Genomic DNA, 10,542 nt, shown 5'->3' with positions numbered 1-10,542 from the left:
ACAATGTTGTGATAGTTTCAAGGGAAAAGCAAAGGGAGTCAGCCATACGTAGACATGTATCCATTCTGCCCCAGACCCTGCTCCCATCCAGGCTGCCACACTACTTTTAGAGTTTCCTGTGCTATACAGTAGGTCCTTATTGGTTATTCATTTTAAATACAGAAGTGTGTACATGTCCATCCCAAACTCCATAACTATCCCTTCCCCTGGCAACCATAAGTTCATCCTCTAAGTCTGTGAGTCTCTTTCTATGTTGTAGGTAAGTTCATTTCATACAAATTGGGAAGGGGACTCAGGCATTCAGTCCATAATACATAATATTCATTGGTACATTTGGGAAACATTTATTGAGGACCTATTATGTGGGCTTCCCTGGTGGCTCAGACGGTAAAGCATCTGCTTGAAATGCGGGAGACTCAAGTTCGATCCCTGGGTTGGGAAGATCCCCTGGAGAAGGAAATGGCAACCCACTGTAGTCCTCTTGCCTGGAAAATCCCATGGACGAAGGAGGCTGGTAGGCTACACTCCATGGGGTCGCAAAGAGTCTGTCACAACTAAGCTACTACACTATTATGTACTAGGAACTGTGCTAAGTATTTGCCAAGAGAAAGACAAAAAGATCACCAGGTCTGTTCTTTGGGAGCAGCAACAGTCCTATGAGGGTAACATCTAGGGACGTCGATGACCTTACAGATAACCAAGCCTGCCTGGCATGACACACGCCATGCTAGCAGATCTGAGCAGGTATTTACAGACTGTTAAGATATTTTATCTTAGATACAATAAGCAAGAGTTTTATTCTCATGTAAAATACTTAAATTAGTCCAATGATGGGTGTAGCATAATCAGAAATATCTATGTGGCCTTTATTTCCAGTTCTGGACACAGAGCTCCTAAATCTTTCGGAATTTCCTGAGTGATAAGGATGCAAAGAATGTTCTGTGTTTTAATGAAGTACTCTTGGTGGGCCCCTGGATAGCTTCAGGATGGGGACGTGTTGCCAGAAAGACCAAATCTTGATTAGAAGTCTAGAAATTTCAGCCTCATTCCCCAGCCTCTGGGGAGGGAGAGGGGCTAGAGATTGAGTTACTAACCCATCAGACCTATGTGATGAAAACTCTGGGGAAAAAAATCACTAAACAACAGGGTTTGGAAAGCTTCTGGTTTAGTGAGCAAACACCTCGAGCTACAGGGAGGCATTGCGGAGAGGACTTGAAAGTTTCATGCCCTGCCCTGAGCTGGCCGGCCTCCTGTGTTCCGTCTGTTGGACTCTTCCTGAGCTCTAGCCTTTATATTAAATTGATAATCATAAGTGAAGTGTCTTAGGAGTTCCATGAGCCACTTCAGCAAACTATCAAACCGATTAGGGGGTGGTGGGAACTCCCACCTTAAAGCCCATCACTCAGAAGATGCCCCAGGACTTGTGATGGACATCTGAAGTGAGGCAGCCTTGGGGAGCTGAGCTCGCTGCATTGTGAGTGGTGGTGGTTTAGTTGCTAAGTCACGTCTGACTCTTGCGACCCCGTGGATGATAGCCTGCTAGGCTCCTCTGCCCATGGGATTGCCCAGGTAAGAATACTGGAGTGGGTTGCCATTTCCTTCTCCAGGGATCTAACCTGGGTCTTCTGTGTGGTAGGCAGATTCTTTACCAACTGAGCCACAGGGATCAGATGCTAACTCCAGGTTGGTAGCGTCAGAATTGACCTGTAGTTTCCCCAGCCGGTGCCTGGAGAATTGGAATGGGTCTTTGGTGTTGGAAAACACCCTGGTGGCCTTCTTGAGAGAACAATGTAAAGTTGTCCATCTTTAAACATGATGAATGTCAGAAAATACAAACATTTCTGTCAAAAGTGGGCAGCCAACTCAGAAGCACATACAATTTGATTTTTATGAATTGTATAAAGATCAAAATAAGAGATGGGTGTTCAGACATTTTGTGTTGGGTAACCTTGCATCCAGATTCTTATAAAGGCCTCCTAACTCCTCTCCCTGCTTCCACTCTTGTTCTGCTCTAATCTCTGTGCACTGAGCAGCCCTGGATCTTTTAAAAACAATAAATCAGACCATGTCACTTACCTCAAACTCCTCATCAATGACTTGTGGTTGTTTTTAGATCAAAACTCAGATTTCCTATGGGCTGCAGTGACCTGTATAATCTATCTCCTAACTCTACAAACTCGTATGATGGTGACAATTGATAGACAGATAGCACTTTTTGAGTATCCATGATGCACTCTACACGCTTTCTCTCACTGAATCATTTCAACAGCTCTCCTAGCTGTTTCTCTAGCTCTCCTGCCCTCGAATTTATACATGCACTCTGCTCCTTTTTATTCCAAATGCCCAGAGAACGCTTTCCCAATCTGGACCTTGGCATTTGCTGTGCCCTGGACCCTGGATGCTCTCGCTCCAGTTCTCATGCATGGCTTCTGTGCACCCAGTCAGGAGTCTGTGCAAATGTCACCTCTTCTTAGAGGCCATTTGACGGTGTAAGCAGCTCCTCCTGTTGCTTCTTGCTGATGAAGACTTGTTAGGGCCTGCCATGGTCATATTTATTTCTTTTCTTGTGTTCATCTGCTTTCCCACCTAGAGCGTCCTGTAAGCTCTTCATGGTGGTTTTCTCACTAGTTGTGCCCACTACACTACCACCAGCACCTAGTGTGCTCAGGAACAGAGGAGATGCTTGATATGTAATTTTAAAAATTTTTATTGGAGTATAGTTGATTAAGAAGAGGTGGCAAGAATACACAGAAGAATTATACAAAAAAGATCTTCACGGCCCAGATAATTACGATGGTGTGATTACTCATCAAGAGACAGACATCCTGGAATTTGAAGTCAAGTGGGCCTTAGGAAACATCACTATGAACAAAGCTAGTTGAGGTGACAGAATTCCAGTTGAACTATTTCAAATCCTAAAAGATGATGCTGTGAAAGTGCTGCACTCAATATGCCAGGAAATTTGGAAAACTCAGCAGTAGCTACAGAAAAGGTCAGTTTTCATTCCAATCCCAAAGAAAAGCAATGCCAAAGAATGCTCAAACTACCACACAATTGCACTCATCTCACATGCTAGCAAAGTAATGCTCAAAATCCTCCAAGCCAGGCTTCAACAGTACATGAACTGTAAACTTCCAGATGTTCAAGCTGGATTTCAAAAAGCCAGAAGAACCAGAGATCAAATTGCCAGCATCCACTGGATCATCAAAAAAGCAAAAGAGTTCCAGAAAATCATCTACTTCTGCTTTATTGACTATGCTAAAGCTTTTAGCTGTGTGGATCACAGTAAACTGTGGAAGATCCTTTAAGAGATGGGAATACCAGACCACCTGACCTGCCTCTTGAGAAATCTGTATGCAGGTCAGGAAGAAACAGTCAGAACTGGACATGGAACAACAGATTAGTTCCAGTTCAGGAAAGGAGTACATCAAGGCTGTATATTGTCACTCTGCTTATTTAACTTATATGCAGAGTACATCATGAGAAATCTGGGCTGGATGAAGGACAAGCTGGAATCAAGATTACTGGGAAAAATATCAATAACCTCGTACATATGCAGATGACACCACCCTTATGGCAGAAAGTGAAGAAGAACTAAACAGCCTGTTGATGAGAATAAGACGAGAGTGAAAAAGTTGGCTTAAAACTCAACATTCATGGTATCTGGTCCCATCATGGCATCTGGTCCCATCACTTCATGGGAAATAGATGGGGAAACAATGGAAACAGTGAGAGACTTTATTTTTGGGGGGGCTCCAAAATCACTGCAGATGGTGACTGCAGCCATGAAATTAAAAATGTTTGTTCTTTTGAAGAAAAGCTACGACCAACCTAGACAGCATATTAAAAAGCAGAGACATTACTTTGCCAACAAAGGTCTGTCTAGTCAAAGCTGTGGTTTTTCCAGTAGTCATATATGGATGTGAGAATTGGACTATAAAGAAAGCTGAGCACCAAAGAATTGATGCTTTTGAACTATGGTGTTGGAGAAAAATCTTGAGAGTCCCTTGGACAGCAAGGAGATCCACCCAGTCCATCCTAAAGGAAATCAGTCCTGATATTCATTGGAAAGACTGATGCTGAACCTGAAACTCCAATTCTTTGGCCACCTGATACGAAGAACTGACTCATTGGAAAAGACCCTGATGCTGGGAAAGACTGAAGGTGGGAGAAGGGGATGACAAAGGATTTGTTGATTTACAGTGTTGTTACTTTCTGCTGTCAGCAAGTGAATCAGTTAGACATACATCCACTCGTTTTTAGATTCTATTCCCATATAGACTATATGAGCATGGCGGCTGCCACGGCAGACGAGCGAGGCTGAGTGGAGCTACCCCATGCCCGAGGTAAGGAGCAGCAGCTGCGCTTTGCTGGAGCAGCCGTGAAGAGATACCCCATGTCCAAGGTAAAAGAAACCAAAGTTAAGACGGTAGGTGTTGCGAGAGGGCATCAGAGGGCAGACAGACTGAAACCATAATCACAGAAAACTAGCCAATCTGATCACATGGATCACAGCCTTGTCTAACTCAATGAAACTAAGCCATGCCATGTGGGGCCACCCAAGACAGACGGGTCATGGTAGAGAGGTCTGACAGAATGTGATCCACTGGAGAATGGAATGGCAAATCACTTCAGTATTCTTGCTTGGAGAACCCCATGAACAGTATGAAAAAGCAAAAAGATAGGACATTGAAAGATGAACTCCCCAGGTCGGTAGGTGTCCAATATGCTACTGGAGATCAGTGGAGAAATAACTCTAGAAAGAATGAAGGGATGGAGCCAAAGCAAAAACCAAACCCAGTTGTGGATGGGACTGGTGATAGAAGCAAGATTCGATGCTGTAAAGAGCAATATTGCATAGGAACCTGGAATGTTAGGTCCATGAATCAAGGCAAATTGGAAGTGGTCAAACAGGAGATGACAAGAGTGAATGTCGACATTCTAGAAATCAGCGAACTGGACTGGAATGGGTGAATTTAATTCAGATGACCATTATATCTACTACTGTGGGCAGGAATCCCTTAGAAGAAATGGAGTAGCCATCATAGTCAACAAAAGAATCCGAAATGCAGTACTTGGATGCAATCTCAAAAATGACAGAATGATCTCTGTTCGTTGCCAAGGCAAACCATTCAGTATCATGGTAATCCAAGTCTATGCCCCAACCAGTAATGCTGAAGAAGCTGAAGTTGAACGGTTCTATGAAGACCTACAAGACCTTCTAGAACTAACACCTGAAAAGATGTCCTTTTCATTATACAGGCCTGGAATGCAAAAGTAGGAAGTCAAGAAACACCTGGAGTAACTAGCAACTTTGACCTTGGAGTACAGAATGAAGCAGGGCAAAGGTTAACAGAGTTTTGCCAAGAGAACACACTGGTCATAGCAAACACCTTCTTCCAACAACACAAGAGAAGACTTTACACATGGACATCACCAGATGGCCAACACCGAAATCAGATTGATTATATTCTTTGCAGCCAAAGATGGAGAAGCTGTATACAGTAAGCCAAAACAAGACCAGGAGATGACTGTGGCTTAGATCATGAACTCCTTATTGCCAAAGTCAGACTCAAATTGAAGAAAGTAGGGAAAACCACTAGACCATTCAGCTACGACCTAAAGCAAATCCTTTATGATTATACAGTGGAAGTGACAAATAGATTCAAGGGTTTAGATCTGATAGAGTGCCTGAAGAATTGTGTATGGAGATTCATGACATTCTACAGGAGGCATTGATCAAGACTATCTATCCCCAAGAAAAAGAAATGCAAAAAAGCAAAATGACTGTCTGAGGAGGCCTTACAAATAGCTGTGAAAAGAAAAGAAGAGAAACACAAAGGAGAAAAGAAAAGATATACCCATTTGAATGCAGAGTTCCAAAGAATAGCAAGGAGAGATAAGAAAGCCTTCCTCAGTGATCAGTGCAAAGAAATAGAGGAAAACAATAGAATGGGAAAGACTAGAGATCTCTTCAAGAAAATTAGAGATACCAAGGGAACATTTCATGCAAAGATGGGCTCGATAAAGGACAGAAATGGTATGGACCTAACAGAAGCAGAAGATATTAAGAAGAGGTGGCAAGAATACACAGAAGAACTGTACAAAAAAGATCTTTATGACCCAGATAATCATGAAGGTATATCACTCACACTCACGTAGAGTCGGACATCCTGGAATTTGAAGTCAAGTGGGTCTTAGGAAGCATCACTATGAACGAAGCTAGTGGAGGTGATGGAATTCCAGTTGAAGTGTTTCAAATCCTAAGGGATGATGCTGTGAAAGTGCTGCACTCAATAAGGCAGCAAATTTGGAAAACTCAGCAGTGGCCACAGGACTGGAAAAGGTCAGTTTTCATTCCAATCCCAAAGAAAGGCAATGCCAAAGAATGCTCAAACTATCACACAATTGCACTCATCTCACACGCTAGTAAAGTAATGTTCAAAATTCTCCAAGCCAGGCTTCAGCAATATGTGAACCGTGAACTTCCAGTTGTTCAAGCTGCTTTTAGCAAAGGCAGAGAAACCAGAGATCAAATTGCCAACATCCGCTGGATCATTGAAAAAGTAAGAGAGTTCCAGAAAAACATCTATTTCTGCTTTATTGACTATGCCAAAGCCTTTGTGTGGATCACAACAAACTGTGGAAAATTCTGAAAGAGATGGGAATACGAGACCACCTGACCTGCCTCTTGAAAAACCTGTATGCAGGTCAGGAAGCAACAGTTAGAACTGGACATGGAACAACAGACTGGTTCCAAATAGGAAAAGGAGTATGTCAGGGCTGTATATTGTCACCCTGCTTATTTAACTTATATGCAGAGTACATCATCAGAAACGCTGGGGTGGAAGAAGCACAAGCTGGAGTCAAGATTGCTGGGAGAAATATTAATAACCTCAGATATGCAGATGACACCACCCTTATGGCAGAAAGTGAAGAAGAACTAAAGAACCTCTTGATAAAAGTGAAACAGGAGAGTGCAAAAGTTGGCTTAAAGCTCATCATTCAGAAAAACAAGATCGTGGCATGTGGTCCCATCACTTCATGGCAAATAGATGGAGGAACAATGGAAACAGTGGCTGACTTTATTTTTCTGGGTTCCAAAATCACTGCAGATGGTGATTGCAGCCATGGGATTAAAAGACGCTTGCTCCTTGGAAGGAAAGTTATGACCAACCTAGATAGCATATTAAAAAGCAGAGACATTACTTTGCCAACAAAGGTCCATCTAGTCAACGCTGTGGTTTTTCCAGTGGTCATGTATGGATGTGAGAGTTGGACTGTGAAGAAAGCTGAGCACCAAAGAACTGATGCTTTTGAACTGTGGTGTTGGAGAAGATTCTTGAGAGTCCCTTGGACTGCGAGGAGATCCAACCAGTCCATCCTAAAGGAGATAAGTCCTGGGTGTCTGTTGGAAGGACTGATGTTGAGGCTGAAACTCCAGTACTTTGGCCACCTCATGCAAAGAGCTGACTTATTTGAAAAGCCCCTGATGCTGGGAAAGATTGAGGGCAGGAGAGAATGGGACATTAGAGAATGAGATGGTTGGATGGCATCACCGACACAACGGACATCGGTTTGGGTAGACTCCAGGAATTGGTGATGGACAGGGAGGCCTGGCGTGCTGCGGTTCATGGGGTCACAAAGTCAGACACGGCTGAGCAACTGAACTGAACTGAACTGGGTAGAGTTCCCTGTGCTTTACAGTAGGTCCTTATTAGCTATTTTATCTTATATTTAGTAGCGTGTATATGTCAGTCTGGATCTCCCATTTATCCCTTTCCTCTTCCCCTCTGGTAAGCTCAAAATGTATTTGGTAAATGGTGTCTTAAGAATATTAAGTAACACATTCTAAAAATACCCTGAACACTTCTCTGTAAGTAGTGACCACCTAACCATGTTAGTATTCATAAATTAGCACGACTTGTTTTAGTATGGTCGCTCGTGGGCATGCATTTGTTGCCTGAGTAACCATGCAGAAATCAGGTCAGGAGAGCCTTGGGGAAACACCCCTCAGTGTTTCAGGGTAACTGGGTGGCCAGGCGGGCTGTGCTGTGCCTGAGGAGCAGAGCTGTGGGAGGGAGCCGTGACAGCCATTCGCGCAGTCAGGACGGCAGGCAGCGTTTGCTGTTTGGGTGGGGGGTGGTTTGGTGCCGGGGGGGCCTTGGGGAGGATGGAGTGGGGATGGAGGGGTGAGGAGAGGCAGGAGACGGGTTACAGGTCAGACCTCAGACGGCGGAGAGAAGTGCTAAGTACGATGCTGAAGAGGACGGGCTTCGCACTGGCAGCTGTGGTCAGCTGTGGAAGTGGGAAGAGCTTAGGAAATGAGAATGGTCAGATTCACGCCGTGTAGGAGAGAGGACATGGACCGGAGGGAGCAGAGCCTGCGGGCGAGACGTGAAGCCCACGGTGTGGTAGGAATGGAGAGGGTCTGCACGCTGAGTTCGTGCTCAATGTGTTTGCTCAGGAAACAGCAGATGTTAAAAATATGCATGATGACATACACAACACATCATATGAACTGGTGAAAGGAAATCTGGGTGCTGGGACAGAGAGGTATGTACTTCCTTAAGGCCAGCATGATAGACAAGCATTGCGTGTTCTTGAATGAAGGATCATAGATACAATTTGTAAGTAAGGCACAGTATTGAGAACCAGAAGGGTCTTCAGAGTCGGCCTGTGTCCTATTCCTCATTTTCACCTGTGTGGCCTTGCTGCTTTCACCAGGGCTTTCTTAACATTCCCTGACTATGTCACATGTGCACCACCTCCAGAGTTTTGCTCTTGATGCTTTCTTTCCCCTGTCCCGTCTGGCTGAGACCCTACTCATTTTTTTGGCCAAGATACAGAGTCACGTCTGATGCCTTCCTTACCTTCGTTCAGGTAAAATCAATAGCTCAGCTCTTCGTTTCTGTGTCATTTGCACTGAGGTCTAGTATGTGAATACTCACTGGGTCGCTATCTGTGGTGAGTAACAGGGTGGACTCTTCTTTAAAATTGAAGTTTAGTCGATTTCTTACAATTTTGTATTACTTTTAGATGCACAGCATAGTGATTCAGTATTTTTGCGGATTATATTTCATTATACATTATTATAAGATAAGGGGTATAATTCCTTGTGCTACACAATAAATGGTTATTGCCTACCTATTTTACACATAACAGTTTGTATCTATTGCTCCCATGCCGCTAATTTGCCCCCACCTTTCCCTTTCCCCTTTGGTAACCAGAAATTTGCTTTCTATATTTGTGAGTCTGTTTTGCATATACATTCCTTTGTATTATTTTTTAGATTTTACATACAAATGATACCTACAATATTTGTCTTTCTCTGACTTATTTCACTAAGGATAATATTCTCTAGGTCCATCCACATTGCTGCAAATGGCATTATATCATTCTTTTATATGGCTGAGTAATATTCTACTATATATATATATATATATATATATATATACACACACACACTGTTTGTTTACAAAGTGTATATATATACATATGTATGTATGTGTGTATACATATACACACATATGTATGTTGTCAATCCTAAGGGAAATAAACCCTGAATACTCATTGGAAAGACTGATGCTGAAGCTGAATCTTCAATATTTTGACCACCTGATGTGGAGAGCCTACTCATTGGAAAAGATCCTGATGCTGGGAAAGGTTGAAGGCAAAAGGAGAAGAGGGCAAAAGAGGATGAAATGGTTGGATGGCATCACCGATTCAATGAACATGAATTTGGGTGAACTCCAGGAGATGGTGAGGGACAGGGAGGCCTGGTTTGCTGCAGTCCATGGGGTTGCAAAGAGTTAGACACGACTTAGCAACTGAATAACAACAACAATAGATATACCACCCAGATATGACTGGGTTTTCTTAACCCAGTCATCTGTTGATGGGTTCTTGGGTTGCTTCCACATCTTGGCTATTGTGAATAATACTGCATGAATCTTCCTGAGTTGTTTTAATTTTTTCTGGATCTATACCCAGGAGTGAAATCGCCAGATCCTGTGGTAGTTCTGTTTTTCATTTCTTAAGGAACCTCTATGCTGTTTTCCATAGTGCCTGCACAGTGGTCTCTGACTAGCCACGTAAGTTACTGAACCACCGTGTGCTTTAGATTCCTCATTTGGGAAATGAGGGTAATAATAGTATGAATAATGTTATCCACTTGTAGGGATGTGGGAAGGATCTTATGAGTTAATATGTATGAAATGCAAGAACAACCCCTGGCACATGGTAAGACCTTGAGTGTGCTAGCTAAATCCCTGCTTGACTCGGTCTGTGAAAGCAGGAGGTGTAGACCTTCCTTTTTTCTGTAACCCAGAGCCTGGCCTAGTGGGTGGCTCCCTGTGATCCTCGGCGAGTGCTGCTGAGTGAATAGCCTGCCCAGGTGAGGAAGCAGGCTCTGCACCGTTAGGGTACACGTGCATGGCCCCCGGAACGTCACACGGGCCTTGAGAGCTTTTAGTCTGGTATTGACCTGGTCACTCATGCATGTGAAGTAGGCAGTAAGCTCTTCTATCCATGTACCTGGAG

Source organism: Dama dama, chromosome 2 (genome assembly GCF_033118175.1).
Source record: "Dama dama isolate Ldn47 chromosome 2, ASM3311817v1, whole genome shotgun sequence".
NCBI lineage: Eukaryota > Metazoa > Chordata > Mammalia > Artiodactyla > Cervidae > Dama > Dama dama.
The sequence above is the reverse complement of the archived record's forward strand: the minus strand, read 5'-3'. Positions refer to the sequence as shown.